Raw genomic sequence first — 19,017 nt, 5'->3', positions numbered from 1 at the left:
AATATATAAGAACAAAAAATCAGTTCTCAGGCAAATAAAATTAAATCTTGTGTTGACAGTATATCTACAATATCCACTGTCCATCCAGAAACTTCAATATCTGTATGCAAATCAGGAAGGAAAATGGAAAGACTAGAAAGAATGAGCTAGCCAAGTAAATGTGAACTCATTAAGGGAGGGACTAGAGTAAAGCAGACCTACATCAAAAGCAAAGAGAGGAAATTATGGGCATGGAAAGGCTTAAGCGAGGAGAAGTTATGGGGCAAGTGGGAGCTAAGGGGGTAGTAGGAGTGGTAATCGGAAGGAAGGGTATATGCAAACTTATATTGAAACCCACTCCCTCATAATCCAATTAAAAAGTATAGCTGGGGCAGCAGTTCTCAACCTGTGGGTTATGGCCCCTTTGGCAAACATCTACCTCCAAAAATATTTACATTGCAAGTCATAACAGTAGCAAAATGACAGTTATGAAGTATAAACAAAAATAACTTTATGGTTGTGGGTTACCTCAACATGAGGAACTGTATTAAAGGATCGCAGCATTAGAAAGGATTGAGACCCATGAGTTAGAAAAATATTCCAAAACAAGTGGCAGAACAGAAGAGCTTGGAGGAAGCTGGTGAGTAAAGAATTAAGTAGGAGGAAGTTCAATGGGAGGGAGGGGAAGTAGCTGAGTTACCCAAAACTAAGGAAGTGTGCTAAACCCTCATGGAAAGCAACTGGTTAGTAAGTTAATTTCAAAGTACGACTTTTAAGAAAGAGGAGTTTGAATGGAGTTAGCCTGCATGGATGGGTAATGCTGCTCCCAGAAGATATTAGTTATTAAATCAAAATTGCAGTACATGGCAGGGGACACCTCACTATGAGCTATTCTCCAAAGGGGCCCAGCGGTCTCAAAACAACACAGATTACTGCCATTTCCCTTAGGTGCCCACTGGAACTACACTGTAAGATGTTGTTGAAGACACTGTGTGCTTTGCAGACCATAGGAAAATCAATCTCTGAGAGTTGAATGTTTCCAGGTCTCTCATTCTTTTCACATTGTCTGACTTTGGGCCTTTGTATTTGTTCCCATGTGCTGCAGGAGGAAACTTCTCTGATGGTTACTGAGCAAGGCATTGATCTATGAGTACGAATGTTATTAGCAGTCATTTTATTGCTATTTTTTTTAAGAACAGTAATATTTAGTTTTACCCTAAGTCCTTGGACTGGCTAGTCTGAGGTTGTGTGGATCAACCAATTAGTATTAGCTATGAGTTCCATCACAGGAAGTAGCTCTTTAGTTAAAGCAGACAATGGTTGGTCACTCCCACAGACTTTGTGCCGCCATGGCACCAGAGTATCTTGTAGGCAGGGTTCTATTATGTATCAAAGAGTTTTGGCTGGATTGGTGTTTGTGTTTCTCTTTTGGTAGAGTGCAGAGTATATTTATATATTAAAGACCCTAGAATATAGGGATGAGATCTCTATGTAGACCCTAGCTCTACTTCTCTGTGTTTAAAGAGTTATGTAGATGTTGTCCTCAGCAATGGGGTTAGGGAATGATTGGCTGACATGAGTGAGCTCTCCTCTATCCATAGTGCATGGCTCTTTTAGCACACCTGTTATGGGGATAGACAGCAAAGATACAAGAGCAAGAGAGTAGACTCAAGTAGCTGATCCTTTAAGTTAAGTCGGAGCTTATCAATAACATGAAGTGTCCCTTTCTATATTCTTTATTATGCATTCAAACTCAACAATCACTCCTATCCTAGAATCGAAGATTCCAAGTTCATAAAAGTTAAAAGAGCAAACATGCTTCTTTACCATCTAGCAAGAATCGTTCAGTGCATTCTTGCTTGCCCTGGAAATTTGTGTTCAATATTATTTCACTTTCTTTCCCTGACTCTGAGAATTGATTCCTGAAAAGATTAGGTTTTAACTCCTCCATCCTCTCTCTCTGCTCATCCCATCCCTGACTAACGTGTGACCTTTTATGCCTGAAGTATTGAAAGCCATTAATGATCTCATTGCTTCTGATTGCCAACATTTGCTAACTGTGCTATGGCATTTATCAATCTCTTGTTAGGCTGGGCAGGGATCATTCCCAGAATTAGCTTAATCTCCACAAACTAATTTTCCTTAATTATAAACAGCTCAGCTCTTACAATCCGAGCTAATAAACTACTAATGGATTTGGAATGGAGCCCACAGGATAAAGAAAAATTTTAAAAATCAGTTGATATTCAGTGAAGTTAAATAGCAGTGAACCCTCAGAAATTGAAGTCACATTTCTACAATCCTGACAACATTTGGGACTTTTTTTTTTAAACTGGAAAGCTGGGAAATGTTGCCCCAAGTACTACTTCCTATGGAAGTAAGGTAAGGGTAAGAAAATGATCTAACACTACAGACTTAATGTTTTCCTTCCTGCACCTTTACCTCACTTCCAGAAAGAAGTGAAAGCTTGTTTTTATTTTATTTTATTTTATTTTTGAGATTATAATACAGTCACATTTCTCTCTTCCCTTTCCTCCCTCTCGAACTTCCCTGTACTCCTCCTTGCTTTCCTTCAAATTCATAACCTCTTTTTTTCACTAATTGTTAATATAACCTGTTCAGTCTACATATAATGTTACTTGCATGCTTTGGAGACTGGCCATTTGATACTGAACAACCAATTGGATGCTCTACTCTAGGGAAGACCATCTCTCCCTCTCCCAGCTTTCCCAGTTGTCTATAGTTCTTTGTGTAGGACTAAAGCCATGTGGGCTTTCTCTGTCCAGTTTCACATGTCCATTGGTGTCTTCTTCATTCAGCTCACATTTAGGCAGTTGTGTAGTAAGATGTAGCTCCTGATGCTACCAAGAAGCATCCTCTGACAGCAAACCTCCCGATCTTCTGTTCTTACAATCTTTGCATTCTTCTGCAATATGCCTTGAGCATTAGGTGTGGTGGTGTTTTGCAGATGTATTAGTTGGGACTGGGCTCCACAACTCTGCATATTGGTTGGTTGTGGTTTTCTGTAGTTGTCTCTATGCATTGCCAAGGGAAGCTTCCTTTATGGGGGTGAAGTCTTTATTTCTCTGTGAACATTAAGGAAAAATATCTTTAGATTGTTGTTGAAGATTAGGCTAGTTTAATAATTAGTGGTTGTAGATTCTCTTCCAATAACCATGACTTCACTAGAACTCAGTGGTTAGGTTGTAAGTGCCAGGCATGGTCTTCCTCTTGTTGAGCAAATCTTATGTCAAGTTAGAGAGATGTTGGCTACCACCAAGGTACCCATGACACTAATGGTACTTACTCTCAGTCCTTTCTCATGTCTAGTTTTGGAGTTTTGTTAAGTGATCTTTGGTTCTTGGGAGGGGACACAATCAGCCCAGATGAGAAGAGTTCATTAAGATATATATGTATATTTATATTTGGAATTACATGTATTATAGATTTTTAGTAAATAATAGTATAATTCCTTATGGCTTTATCAGTCTAATTGTGATTAAAACACCCAAGTCTAGGTAGGGCTGGAAAGATGGCTCAGCCACAAAGGGCTAGGTTCACAACACTCTCCACCACCACCCCTAAACAAATCAAGACTGGTTAAAATTATGACTTAAAATTAGATAAGGTATGAATTATCTAGATAAGAAAAATGACTTTAATATGGAGATTTGTATGTCTCCTGCCATAATTGCACATAACTCTCAAACCATGAACAGACTAAGCTCTTCCCCCCTTTAACCAGCTCTTGTCAGAGATTGGCCCACAGCAATGGAAGCTGATCCAGCCACCATGCCCAGCTGCCATGGTTCATATTCTGAAGCAAGTAGGGAGTTGTGTTATTGTCCGTTTTCTATTTTTTCTCAGAGTATGTCTGGTCAACTTGAAAGTTTGAATTATCAACCCATATTACCACAGTACTTGGGCTTCCAGTTGTAAATTCTCATATAAGACTTACATTTTTTCTCCACACAGATCTAGACAGAATTAAGATATTTTTATGTCTCCGTAAGAGCAGAGAATATTTTTCCGATCTTGATGATTCTCTTAAGTACAGAGCACTTTCTTAGCAAATGTTTTTTCTTAATGGTTAGGTTTCTCTTAAACAATGGCCTCTGATGTAGAGTTTAATATCCTCTTCCAGCATCTACTTTTGATCTACTGACTGTGGAGCAGAGATTTATAAGCACCAGAATAACAAGACTGCTTTCAAATATGCTCTGTTGAACCATAATGCAAAGCTTAATACAGACCTGAGCTCTCTAGGACGTTCAGAAAGTTTGCTTCTAATTGACATGCACAGAAATAAACTTGAGAAAATTATCTGGAGGGCAATGATGTAATGAAAAGACTGGGGTGAGCCCTGGATGCCTCCAAGCCTGCTCTAGTACAGAAACACAGACACAGACACAGACACACACACACACACACACACTTAAGTGAGGAAATATTTTTTTATTTTTTTACTTAGTGTATGTGCAACACACATTTTGATTCCTCTCTAGGCTCCTTTTATTGTTGTTGTGGTTGTGATTGTTTTCATTTTCCTTACTATATCTCAGAAGTAAGTGATCTTATTAACATTTGTCTAATAGACCTCAAGAGGTCCTGTCTCACTCAGTCATCTTCAAAATAAATGGGACAAGTGCCCATTTGTAATTTTTATTTTTTTATGCCAAAGTAATAGAGTAGCTCTCTCCTGAAATTCATGCCTGTGATTTTGACATTCTGTTCTGAAACCTCAGAGTATTTTGCTAAATAAACACTGTTTCTTCCTAAAAGAGAACCCAGGATCAGCTAGTGAGGCTATTTTTGTTCATCCCAAAATCCATGGTTTACATTTCAACCCAACTGTTTTGCTCCCACAGGGAAGTTCAGGGGAGGAAATTCACACTGAAAATGGGATACAACTAGTGTTGATAGGAACACTAATGTCTTAGTCCATCAAACTTGACCATTTTATTTTCAGCTAATAGCTGAAAATAAAGGAGTCAAATGCAGGGTTTCTCCCAATATCTGGGCAACTGAAAGGATACTGTGATGTCATTTACAGTACGAGGAGCCAAGGAAGAAATTATTTTGATGAAACCATTGACTCTGCTTACAGTGAAGGCTTCCTACCTTCCTACATCTTTGTAATTCAGAGTTTTACCTCATCAATTATAATCTTGTCAGGTGGCCTTCAGAAGCCACCCTGTGGTTCTGTTTCTACTCCCTAGAAACTCTTTGAAGATAATGCCTTCAAAACCTACTGAAATGGTATTCGTGGCTATTGTGAAGAGAAACAAAAAGAAATTAATAGTCTCTGAGAAAATAAGAGACTTGATTTTAGAAATGCTGAACTTGACCTGTCTTTAAATCATAGTTATATCTAGATGGCAATGTTATGCTAGTTATGCACATAGATAGTTATGTTAAATATGCAGTCTCAGACTCTCCATGTAGACAGCCCTAAGCTGAAACCTCAGAATGAACTGTCATACAGCAGAGGAGGGCAGGCTAGAATCTAGGCTACTCAGACTCCTCCCACAAAGATCCAAACAGTAAGACAAGCTGGAATATGAGTATGTGAGTTCTGTGCAAGCTCGAGAGATGGCTCTGCACATACTGCTCCTGCAGGGGACTAAACTTCCCCTTCCAGCACCTACATCAGATGACTTACAGCCAGCTGTAACTCCAGCTCCAGGGGAGCTAATACCCTCTTGTGTCTAGAGGAACCTGTACTCACATGCACATAACACCATTTAGATACATACAATTAAAAATAAAACAACTCTTTATGAAAAACAGCAATCTGTGAAGAACACTGAATTTCTAAGATGCCAGAAAGAAGAAATGGACAGCTCAACCACACAGGTTGATGGAGGATATCAGAGGGAAAGATCATTCTTCTAGAAACAACTGGAAGGACAGGTGGGTAATTAACCTTCACCAGGCTACTCATCTGGGGTCCGCAGAACTTTCTGAGTTGCTCAGACTTGGTATGTTAGCTTGGTAAGCTAGACTGGCCAACTTAACTTGGGATGTCTCAGCCAGATAGCAGGTTTGTGCTGAAGTGAATTTAAAACAGAGAACCCAGGAAGGGATCCAAAAGAGACAAACATTTCTACAAACTGGAAAACTACCTTCACCCAAGACCTGGCCTCCTGTGGGAGGATAAAAGTACTTGTAGTGTTTAAAGATCCCTTTCCAGCTGAGTAGAAGTGATCCCCCTACAGAGTCAAACTGCTCAAATGGTAGCGAAAAAGCTCCTCTAGGAACTGGTTCCCTGCTTTGGTCTCCTTCTAGCAATGGGGTCAGACAATGACCTGGCTTTCATAGATAAAACCTCTCAATTACTAGCTAAAACTTTAGATGTAGATTAGAGAATGACTAGACATTCATTGTGCCTATAGACCTCAGAGGTCTGGATAAGTTAAAAAACAAAAACAAAAAACGGGACATTAAAAGAAACTTCAACAAAACTCTCACTAGAGTCTACCAAAGGATGGATAGACCTCCTTCTTTTGCTTTGTTTCAGCCTTACTGCACCCCAGATAAGGAGGGATTTCCCCATCACCATGATATAGGGCGTTGTTTTATTGATTTTTTGTGAATTTTATATTATGCACCCCAATCCTCATCTCATCCCTTCATACCTACCCTCTACCCTTGCAACCCCCCAAAATATAAATAAATAAGTAAATAAATAAATAAATATCTCATACTGGAAGCTGCAACGTATCACTGTGTGTCCCACAATATGCCCATTTGTCTACATATCCTTACTTGCAAATGTTCATTGCAATAAGTTATTGGGCTGGTTGGAGGCCTCTGGCTTCTGCTACACTATCAATACTGGATCTTCAGTAGAACTCCTTGAATATTCTGTTGTTGCCCTGTGTCTCAGAGATCCTGCAGCTTTGGATCTGTAGGACTGACCCTTTCACATACTCCAGCAGTTCATAGATAGGGTAGATGTTGGAGCTAGCCAACTCAAAGCCCTGGATCTAAGCCTGGGTAGTAGCTGAGCTGGTCAGCCCACCAGTTCTTCCACACCCACACCATCAGGGACAAGCTCTCCAGTACTGTCCCAGCTAGCTCACTCAATGGTACAGCCACCAAGGAGTTGAACTAACTCTCTAGCTGCCATGCCCTTGGGACCACTTCACATGCTCCCATGTCACCAAGGCCAGCTCGACTGTGTTGCCTGAGTGCTGCAGCCAGTAGAGGACATTATGTTTGAAAGACACCCCCACACTCCCCAGTCTCTTTTCTGTGCTCAGAAACCAGCAGTTTTCTCTAACCAATCCTGGCGGGGTTCTCTAACCACTCTTCTCTTAAATCACTACAGATTACTCCACTCCTCCATAAAGGCTATTCACTAAACTATCTGAGACACTCAGCTGACGTCCAGCCCACCACCAGTTTCCCCTTATTCCAGTCCAATGTACTGTCAAGGTCAGTCAGGTAGCCCAAGGGGCACTAAAACTAACTTGGAAAGGGCTCTACATGGTGACTCTCTCCACTGCTATGGCTATGAAGATACCTGGCATTACACCATGTGCCTATACTCAGGGACAAGAAAGTAGAAGCCACAGATGCTGTTGCCAAACGGGCTGTGTCCAGACTATTGACCCATTGAAATTAAGGTTTCATTGGGCCCTGAGCCTTTCAACTTCCTGCCACTCTTCCTCCTCCCAAGACTTGTATTTGGTATGAATACAGGATTATGGTCCAACCTATGGCCCCCAGGCCTGGACCTGGGAACTAAGGAAGACAGATACATGAAATGTATTAGGTAGTGTGACTACAAACTAGCAAGTCTTATTCCATCTTGAGCTCTTTTGCTAATGTTACTTTAAATGTCTGATTGTACCAGAAAGAAGAAAGATATGGGTGTTTATCCTTTGAGATAGGAATACGGAATTTACAATTTGGAGTATGCCCTGTGGCTGGGCTCCATAATTGCAGAGTACAAGGGAGTTTCCTTTACAAAAACTGGGTTTGTAAAACTGAGGCTTCCTAAAGAAAATTCTTTAAAAGATGCTGGGCTTTGAAAACATAAAAAAAAAACAAAAACCAAACAAACAAACAAACAAACCAAACTGGGGAATCAGACTTCATGCCAGGAAGGGACCCTGGGAATAGAGTTAATCATTCCGAGCCACAGATCAGCCAAGACTGCTGGTTCTACTTAGCCAGCCTTCCCCTGTCCTGCCTAGGGATAGAAACTAACCAGACTGTCAGCCCACCGCCTAGCAAAACTCACTATGACTGGACGCAGCGCAAATTAATGTTACAAGACTTATAAGGGGATAAAAATTGCCTAATACCCAAAACTTTTAACTTAAGCATTCCCCCTTATTCTGATAGCTGCTATTCTGCCTGATAGATGTGCTGTTCATAGGGATAACAATATTTCCAGATGTCTGAGACTACTTGGTGGGCATGTAAATATGCCTCTCCGGATGCTCTTCAAACTAAGAAGATAGATTGATAAGGACCTAGAGCTATTAAAAGTTTCCATTTCTGAATTAAAAATAAGTTAGATTCCTTTGCAGAAATGGTTCTTCAAAAAATATAATTGCTTAGACTTCTCATGAAATAAAGAAAACTGTGAATGGTTTGGGGAGAAAACTGTTGTTTATATGCTAACTGATCAGAGTAATTAGAAAAAATCTTGCCCATGGTTGGAGAAATACTTGTACCAATCATTGTTGGCTTGATTTGCCTGGCAAACTATTCTGCTGTCCCCACTGTTGGCCCTTTAATTCTCATTCTGACTGAATTAGCAGCAGGGACCTGCATCTTAAATTAAAACAAGATCAGTCCACGGTTTGACTCATTCACTAAGACCAGTGGGGAATATAGCAAAGCCCCAGACCTTAGCAGGCCCTTAGATCGTAGCACAACTGGCTCCATGATGAACGTATCACTCAGGCTGCAAAACTCAGCACATAGACAGCACCATCTGTCAAAACTAAAGCGAAGACCTAATCCATCAAAGCCCATATAATTCTGGGAAAGTCTCAAGATGTACTAACCTTGCTTCTTAGCTTCTGTAGGTCTGCATCTGTGTAATGTTCTTGTTAACTGAAGTATGCCCGCTCAGGATGTGGGGGTCTTAGTGCTTTAAAGCTCACCCTGAGAAAAGCAAACACCTAGTTTAGTCACCAGCCAGATAATAAGGATTTTCTATTGGCTTAAATCCATGTCTGAGCAGTCTTCTCTAGTGAATATCCCACAACACGATGATGTTACTCCGTTCTTAGCATTGCTACATAAATTAACAAAGAGTAGGGATAATCTCTGTGATAAAATTAACCAACTTGTAGCGTCCCAGAATACAGTGAAAGACAGCAATTAACATAGTGATAAAATTGACCAGCTCCAGATGCACATAAAGTCTAAAGGTTTCTGAATGTGCCCTGGGAGAGAATCTTCTATCTAGCAGTCACAGAGCTCAAGTTGCAGAAAATCAAACTGAAACGCTCATTTTAATGTTGGCTAAATTACAGCAAAAATTCAAGCCTCAGTCTCAGAGGGTGTTGGCAGTTAAAGTAAGGGCGTTATGTAGTTGAAAAAAAAAATGGAATCCTCTAACTTGGGATAGGGAGATGCTAGAGAGAACCCTATTGAAGCTGAGAACTTTGAATCCTCAGATTTTCAAGGTTAGTTCACCTGAGGAAGTAGTAGCTCTACCCTCAGCAGAGAATGTACTCCCACCCCCACCCCCTGAATGATTCTCCTTTTCATCTTTGATGCAGACAATTAACCCTTCCATGTCTGCTAAACCATCAGTGACCTTCTCCAAAGGAAGTTCCAGGTAAGACAATACTGATGTCCCTCAACCAAGAGCTGCCTCCCTCTAGACCTGTAACCAGAGTTAAGGCAAAGCAGACTCGTAAAGGAGAGAGATAAAGTATAGTCTGTGAGGACATGCGCTACACCACTAAAGAGCTTCAACTGCTTGCTAATTCATTTAAGCAGAAGTTTGGGGGATATGCATGGGAATTTTTTTAAGATTGTGGGATAATGGTGTAATGAGCATAAAACTGAATCAGGCTGAGTCTATTGACATGGGCCCTCTGAGTGGAGATTAAAGTTCACAGTTAAAGAATGTGCCAAAGTCTGTTAGAATGGTCGGCTGAAGAATTAGTCAAAATATGGCCTACTGAGAAGGAGCTTAGATGCCCAATATCCTTTGGCTTAGTGTTGATAAGTGAATTTTAAGGCCAATGAAAATTGCAATGCAATACACACACATACACAGACGCACGCACGCACGCACACGCACACACATACACATATATTCATGCTACATATTTATGTAAGTGTGTATACTGAGTCCATTTATTGTGGTTGTAAGAGTTATTTTTAAAAGGAAAAGTCATGTCAAAGACCACATAAGACCACATAACATTTGGAATTGTTAGGGGGTTTTAAAATTAATTATTTTTTAAAAATCTGATGTCATGGTGATATTCAGAAACAGAGATACAGAAAGGCAGATGAAAAAAAATATTTAAAGTGGGAGGTAACATCTTCTCAGCATAATGCCAGCCAATAAACACATAAATAATATGGTTAGAAAATGGCATATGTAATCTCAATTTATCTGGTTATATCTGACCTGTATCTTCCACTTTGCAAAAGAATCCCATTGGCAGTGGTGGTTTGAGAAACACATGGTGCCATTCACCTTACTCTTCTCTCTACAGTTGTAGTGAAACCAAACCTTGGAGGTAAAAACATCCTGAGTAGGGAGTTATTTGGTCAAGTCCCTGATTTCACAAAACAGAAAGTAATGTACCTTTTGTGGCAGAGCCCTGACAGATAGCTCTGTCTTCAAGCTAAACATTGGAGGTTTGAAAGACAAGCCAAGGGACAAAGGATGGGCAAGTCAGAGGTAAGCAACGAGGTGTCACTTGGGGAAATCTCATTTTCACTTCCAAGCTGCCTAGAGAGTGGAATGAAGTTCTCATTAGCAGCTCAGTTCTGCCCAGTTTGCTCTGCATCCCGTGCAGGTATGATGTCAGCTGACCTTCTACAAACAGTATGGACCAATTAGCATACCTGCTGCTTGCCTGGGCTGTTGTTTCTTCCTTTTCAGCAAGAAACTCAACTCAAGGATCCCATGGACTCAGTGAGCCGTCCACCTGACATGCAAAGTGTGAAACGAGTATGGGGAGGTGATGGTTTCTTGACGCTGAGTGGAAAAACAAAATTCAGGCAAAAAGAAAAGCAGGCTTTAAAATGTTTCCATTGTTGTCATATATATTGTGTGTGTGCACATGTGTATGTATGTTCATGTGCATGTGTAAAACAACAGTTAAAGAAAAAGAAGCCACAAATTTATGGAGATCAAGAGAGTGCAATGGACCAGAGGGATGAAAGGAAAAATAAAAAGGATGTAAATTCAAAAAATTAAAAAGGTGTTTCCACTGGACATGGCACTGTGTTATATTATTGTGTGTGTGTGTGTGTACATAAATATGTACACACACACACATGCACATTTTAGGTGTGTATATGGAGACCAACAGTTGGTGTCAGTTTTCTTCTTTGGAACAGCATCTCTCACTGGACCTAGCTCCCACGGTCAGCAAGTGGGAGGGGTCCAACTGCTTCCATTTCCCCAGGGCTGAGATTACAGGAACACTTTCATTCCTAGCATTTTACATGAGTTTCAGAGATCTGATTTCAAGTCCTGCTGCTTCTGCCACAAACACTTCACCATCTGAGCTGTCTCTCCAGGCCCACAAAGGGGATATTTCATTAAGAACTGTCTCTTATGTGCATTTAAGTATGTATGTGTGATAAGTGTGTATGTGTGCATCTAAGTATGTCTGCATGAGTGTGTATGTGTGCTTGTTCGTGTGTCTTCTTTAATAGGCAAGTGGGAGACTATAAGTTGTGACTAATTCTGAAACTTTGACACTAACTTCAGAAGTTACTGATCATAGAATGGGGAGCTATTATAATTTGGAAAAGTGAATGTCAGATCTCTAGGGGAAAAATGAGATAGTCCTTGGTTATTGGTTTTTTTCTCTTCTTTTTTTTTCCAGAGACCAAGAGCTAAAGAAACCTTTGCTATTTCTTCTCCCACACAACAGAGCTCTAGTCTAATCGCTGCAAGAAAATAGTGAAACATGAAGAGAATGGAGACAGATGTCTTGGAAGGCCTTTGGTTTTTATCTACCATTATAGAGCCCATCACCAAATCCAAGCTTCCGTTAGAATATGTTCATTGGAAACTTGCACGTATGAAGAGCAGAAGTGTAACACACTATAGCAATCAGTTCTAAGTATGTTGATCTGGCCACTCAGAGTGATTGGAAGACCAGCAACATGGGCATCATTGGGCACTTGTCAGAAGCTGCCATCTTAGACCCACTGAACCAAAATCCACACTTTCTGAAGAGCCCAGGTGAGAAGCTCCAGTGCGGAGAGCGAAGGAGAGAGGCGTCATCACAGGAATCCTTGTGAAGACGAATTTGAGAATGCACATGAGGGTACGACATAACAGAAAAAGAGACCAAGAACAGCAGAATGTAAGGGGATGGGGAGGGCTGAATGCAGGTAGAGGACAGAGGATATAAAGCTAAACGCTTTTATACTTCCAATTCAGTCACAGACTTTGGGGGCAGGGAGTGGATAAGTGCATCAAATATAATTGCATCGAAAGTCTAAAATGCAGTGTGAAGTTCCAGAGCTTCCATTCTGAATGCTTCATCTAACAATATTTATTCATTGACTTGTATAGGCTTAGGGTCTGCTTAATTTGGGCATGTGATATTTCTATTCATTTGCAAGTTTTTTAATATAAAGTTTATTAAAATATTAATATATAATAATACTAAAAATTATTTGGATGCGGTGAGTGCAGCGAAAAGTGATGAGAATTTCCTTGGTCTCAGGGGCATCTCTAGCTTTGGAAAAAAAAACACCTATGGAACCATGGTATATACGTGGGTGGAAGTAGAAGAATAAAGACACTTCTTTTTAAAAAAAAAAAGATGTATGTGAGTACACTGTAGCTGTACAGATGGTTGTACAGCTACACAGTACAGGCTGTACAGATGTAGCCTTCATGTGGTTGTTGGGAATTGAATTTTTATGACCTCTGCTCTCTCTGGTCAACTCTGCTCACTCAGCCCCTGCTTGCTCCAGCCCAAAGATTTATTTATTATTATACATAAGTACACTGTAGCTGTCTTCAGACAGCACCAGAAGAGGGTGTCAGATCTCATTACAGGTGGTTGTGAGCCACCATGTGGTTGCTGGGATTTGAACTCAGGACCTTTGGGAGAGCAGTCTTCTTACCCACTGAACCATCTCACCAGCCCATATAAGACACTTCTTAGCAGCTCATATTAGGTGTAACACCGGAGATCCCATGCTTCTAGGGACATAAGCAATACAGATGGAGAGCTTGTCAAAATCTGAGTTAAGTGTATTTGGAGTCATTGCATATCTGCTATTTGATGCTGCACCCTTTATTTTTCCTCTCATTGGATTTTTTTACATTCAGAGGGTATGTAGGGGCTAGAAGGATAGCTCTTCAGGTAAGAGTACTGACTGTTCTTCCAATGGACCCAGATTTGATTCCCAGCATCCACATGGCTGCTCACAAACATCTGTAACTCTCATCCCAGGGTATTTGGCACCCTCTTCTCGTCTCCATGGGCACTGCATCCATATGGTCCACTGCCATTCATGCAGGCAAAACATGGATACACAGAAAAACAAAATGGAAAAAAAAATATGCAGTGCTGGGGCCACAGAGATGGCTCAGTTGGTAAAGCATTGACTGCAGAAGCATAACTACCTTAGATCAGATCCCCAAACCCACAGAGAAACACTGGACATGGTGGCAAATATCTGTAATCCCAGCCTTATGGAGAAGGAGAGACAGGATACCTAAAACATGGCAGCTAACTAGTCTAGCTGAATTGATGAGATCCAGGTTTGCTAAGACATCTTGTCTCAAAAGATAAAGGGGAGGGTGATTAAAGAAAACACCAGACATCAACATCCATCCTCTACACAAAACATGCACACCATGCACATATATGCTCACAAACACACAAAGTCTCCTTTGAATTTTACAACGCAAGTTAATTTTGCATGATGTTTCACTATCAAAAGCAAACTCTTAGTGACATTGCTGTTTTCTTATGTAGTTCCAGGTCCTCACAAAACAAACCATACCTCCTGTGGTCTTCCTGGATTGTTAGAGATAAACTATAACCACAATGCCATCTGACTTCCCACACTTGTCTTCCTGAGTAAATATCTAATAATCTCTTGTCTTTATCTTATTTCAATAATATTATCTTCAATTATAGGCTCTATGGCTAAAGCAATCACTCAGCTTCCAAGCAGGGCTCAGTTCCTCCCTCATGCTCAAGATAAGCCATGATCAGAGTCACTGCTGTTGCAAAAGACAAAGCCAAAAAGAGCATGCCTGTGTCCAGGACCTGAGATGTAACACAGTCTGTGTGACCCTGTCTAAGTGATTTAGCACATCTGGCCCTCAGTTTCCTCTTTTGAAAAAGAAGATGGAATTCAATTTTTGGATCAAATGTTTAATGATTATAGAAAAGTTTATCCAAAGCTCAAAAACATTTAAAATTGCTAGAGAATATCTCTTTGGGTATATATTGTGATTATAATAAACATACAATTTTATTAGAGTCTATCCCAGCCCACAGTTTACATAGCAAGATTGCCAAAACATAAACCTCACAGACACAGATCAAATGAACTGCCTTCTTTCTGCTTGATGATGGATACCCATTTTGAGAATCAAATAAAAAACAGAGAGAGAGAGAGAGAGAGAGAGAGAGAGAGAGAGAGAGAGAGACCTGCATGCATAAACACACTCGCATACACAGGGAGACATATACGCACATGCACACACAGCAATATATATGCAGACATACATATAGAAACACATATACCACCACACACCCCCAATACCACATTTCCCTGCACTGATCTAATCTTCCTGTGGTATTTTCAACATTGTGGCTGCAGGAGTAGTTTATTTGGGTTTGGGTTTGGCTTGGGCTTGTTTCATTCAATTTAATTTAGTAATAAAAGCTGGGTTGCAAACAATTTTTCACAGAATTCCATTATATAAAACAGAGAAAAGCGGGAATCCTAATGACTGCACAGAAAGCAGCCTGAAACCCTGCCCCTTCTGTCCCCTCTTCGGCTCACACCAAATCGCACCCAATGGATCCTCTGTTAGAAACATTTCACGGAAGCCTACTGCCTCCGTCTCCCCCTGACCATTGTTCATTTCCAGTGAGAGGAAATGGGAAGGAGGTGAGCCTAATTGGTTCAAAACTAACAATTCTGTTCCTTGGTGATTCTTTTAACTAAAACAATTTCTATATAAAGTGGACTGCAACTCCAGCTACTCAGAAACCCGAGACAAGAGGATTGCAAATTCAAAGCCTGCTTTGGCTGCTGTGTGAGCTTGAGACCAGCCTAAGTGACCTAGTGAGACAGTCTCAAATAGGAAACCAATGGATAGGGCTGCAGCTCGCTGACATACTTCTTGCTTAATATGCTTGAGACCAAGGTTACATCCCAGCGCTTCAGGGTAATTTTAGTGGTTTGGTTTTAGCATCTGTGCATCACCTACACGTGGATGTTAAAGAACAGGTTGTGGGAGTTGGTTCTGTTCTTCTGTCATGTGGGTCTGAGGAACCAATCTCAGCCGCCAGTCTATGGTACCTTTACTCACTAAACTGTTTTACTACCACCAAAACTAACTTTTAAAAAACACTTCTATAAACTGGAGTCATGTTATTTTAATAGTCTACTTTGTTTTCTCCGTGTAACCCTTCCAATATGGCCTCACCCTTCTGTCTTCCACAAACAAAAATATTCTTTTTTATTTTTATTTTTTAGGCATTTTTATTAGATATTTTCTTCATTTAGATTTCAAATGCTATCCCCAAAGCTCCCTAGACCCGCCTCCACCCCGCCCTGCTCCCCAACCCACCCACTCCTGCTTCCTGGCCCCATGGCATATTTCAGTCCTCTGTCTTATCTTAGCCACATCAAGTCAAGTTCAAGTTTATTGACATCATACCATTTATCTGCTCTGGCTCACACCATACTCTGAATACAAAGGTGCCTAACTAACATTCTAAAACCAAAAGCTTTTCATTTTTCATTATCATTGTCTAGAACGTTTTACTCTGAGTGAAGGCACCTAAGTTTGACATAATAGAAAAACTTAACCAAGTAAAGCACTGTGTCTGTTGTGGACACAGTTAAGAACAGATAGTCCACTGCCACTCTTGATCCTTGTAGGAATGTCTGATGTTCCTTCATTCACTGTAGAAATAGGTTTGTGGCCTCAATTTAGAATTCCCATGGATGGGGAGAACACTTTTCTTACACCTGCACCATTATCAGAACTCTAGGATTTACTTATTTATTTAATTTTTATTTCTGTATGTGTTGTTCCTGCTTACTGTATGCTCGTCATGTGTGTGCAGTCTCCATGGTAACCAGAAGAGGGCGCCCAATCCCCTGGAGTCACCAGTGGTTATGAGCTGTCTGATATGGATGTTAGGGACCAAATTCTGGTCCCTGGCAAGAGCAGTTAATGCTCTTAACCACAGAGCCATCTCTCCAGCTACGAATTTAATTATTTTTAGAAAATAAGTTTCAGACTATTTCAGAAAAAAAAAATTCCTGTTTCCATAATGAAACTGCTCTCTTTATCATCCCTCCCCATTAACAAAATGATCAGTATGTTTGGTATGAGTGACAGTTCATTTTATTTATCACAGTATGAAATAAGGGAATTAATTACCCTGCAGCCATATGGTGTTGCTGCCTGAGAGACGGACGGTTTACTGAGCAAAGGTCTGTTCCTTCTCATTGCTGACAAATATAGAGGCAATGTTTGGTGTTATTGAAGTAGCTGCGTTTTTCTCACTTACCTATTTATCGTAGGAACTGTGCTCCACTATGTAGGCCAGGATAGCCCCAAACTTAATCTTCCTATCCTGGTCTCCAAAGTACTGAGATTACAAACCTGTGCCATCACCACACCAAGCTTGACAACTTTTTGGATCACCATCTCCCAATTGATGGATTAGCCAGGTTTATTGTCAGTTCCTCAAGAGGTGGATAGGACATTAAGATAAACCAAATTGTTGGTTCAAAACTAACAATTCTGTTCCTTGGTGATTCTTTTAACTAAAACAATTTCTATATAAAGTGGACTGCAACTCCAGCTACTCAGAAACCCGAGACAGGAGGATTGCAAATTCAAAGCCTGCTTTGGCTTTCCTGGCTTGGGCTTTCAACCCTTCAAGAATTAGTGTACAGGGTAAGAACAGAGGGTTGATAAAGTCAACACAAGAGGCTTCCCTTACATGAACTAAAAACATCCACTGGGAGAAAAATGGGTAAAAAGAAGAAGCCGCCAGGCGGTGGTGGCTCACGCCTTTAATCCCAGCACTTGGGAGGCAGAGGCAGGCAGATTTCTGAGTTCGAGGCCAGCCTGGTCTACAAAGTGAGCTCCAGGACAGCCACGGCTATACAGAGAAACCCTGTCTTGAAAACAGAAACAAAAACAAAAATAAAAAACAAGACGAAGCTGTGTGCAGGGAAGAGGAGTGAGACAGAAAGGTGAAAAGGACCTGGCACTCAAGATATGCCCATTACAGCAAAAAGACCCTGGTGTCCCAGCCTCCTCTCAAGCCCCTACACTGCTACTCTGACCCACACATTTTTCATCAATCCCTTGCTTCCTGGGCTTTAAAAAAAATACACACACACAGTGTCTGTGGAGCTGTGGATGGTAGTTCAGTCATGGAGCCCTTGGCTAACACACAGAAGGACCTGAGCTCAGTTTCCAGCATCCAGAATAAATGAATAGATCAAATCTTAAAATGCTAGTTTTACCAGCTTGGATGGGGAGGGTGTGCAAGTGGGTAAGGTGCACATGTATCTACATAGATGTGGGGGAAGAAACATCATTGATTTTCCTCAGGTATCAGATTCATTTTATTAAACAAGAGAAAAGGTGGTTCTACTCAACTCAAGACTGAGGTGAGCTGGAAAGGAAGGCAAAATGGAGCACATCTTTCCAAAGAAGCGATCATGTAGGCGAGAACAGGCTTTTGTCCACCCCATGCCTGAGTGCCTCCCCCCCCCAAAAAAAAAAAACAGTGCCAGCCAGGAGTTGTTCTCCTCCCCCTCCTTCCTCTTCTTATTTTCTTCTTTTGAAAGCATTTCTCGGTGGTCTGGAACTGGTCAAGTAGGCTGACTAACAAAATAGCCACCACAATCCACCTGTCTCTGCCTTTCCAGCATACTTTATCCTACTTCAATTTTGTTGTTTGTTTGTTTGTTTGTTTGTTTGTTTGTTTGTTTTTTGATGTAGGTTCTGAAGATTGACCTCGGGTCCTGATTACTTGTAAAGCAAATACTGTAGCAGCTGGGCTACACAAAGAAACCTTGCTTTTGCTGTGTTTTGTTTGTTTTCTTTTTTCTTTTTGATTGATTTATTTATTATGTATAGAGTATTCTGCATACATGTATGCCTGTGTGCCAGAAGAGGGCACCAGATCTCATTATGGATGGTTCTGAGTTCCCGTGTGGTTACTGGGAATTGAACTTAGGGCCTCTGGGAGAACAGACAGTGCTCTTAACTTCTGAGCTATCTCTCCTCCAGTCCTGAAACCTTGTCTTTAAAAAAGATTCAGAGTATGCTTACTGTGATGGTTTGCCATTCCTCTTGATTCTTGTTGCTGTTTGGACCACTTTCCCCTGAAGAACATCCTCCAATAAGCCTTGCTTCCTTTCTGTCAGTTCCTAAAGTTTACACACAGGGCTACAGTTTGTGCAGAGGTAGAGATAGAGTGAGTTTATAGTATCTTGGGTTCTCCATGTCCATGGAGAAGGAATTGGGGCTCCACACCAAGTGGAGAGAGGTGAGTGAGATCCTTGTCGACAGGCATGTTCTCGTGGGAAGGTCATTACCATTGGGAAAGGCTTCACTTTTGTTTTATTTCT

Source organism: Mus caroli, chromosome 13 (genome assembly GCF_900094665.2).
Source record: "Mus caroli chromosome 13, CAROLI_EIJ_v1.1, whole genome shotgun sequence".
Taxonomy (NCBI): domain Eukaryota; kingdom Metazoa; phylum Chordata; class Mammalia; order Rodentia; family Muridae; genus Mus; species Mus caroli.
Note: the sequence above shows the minus strand (reverse complement) of the source record.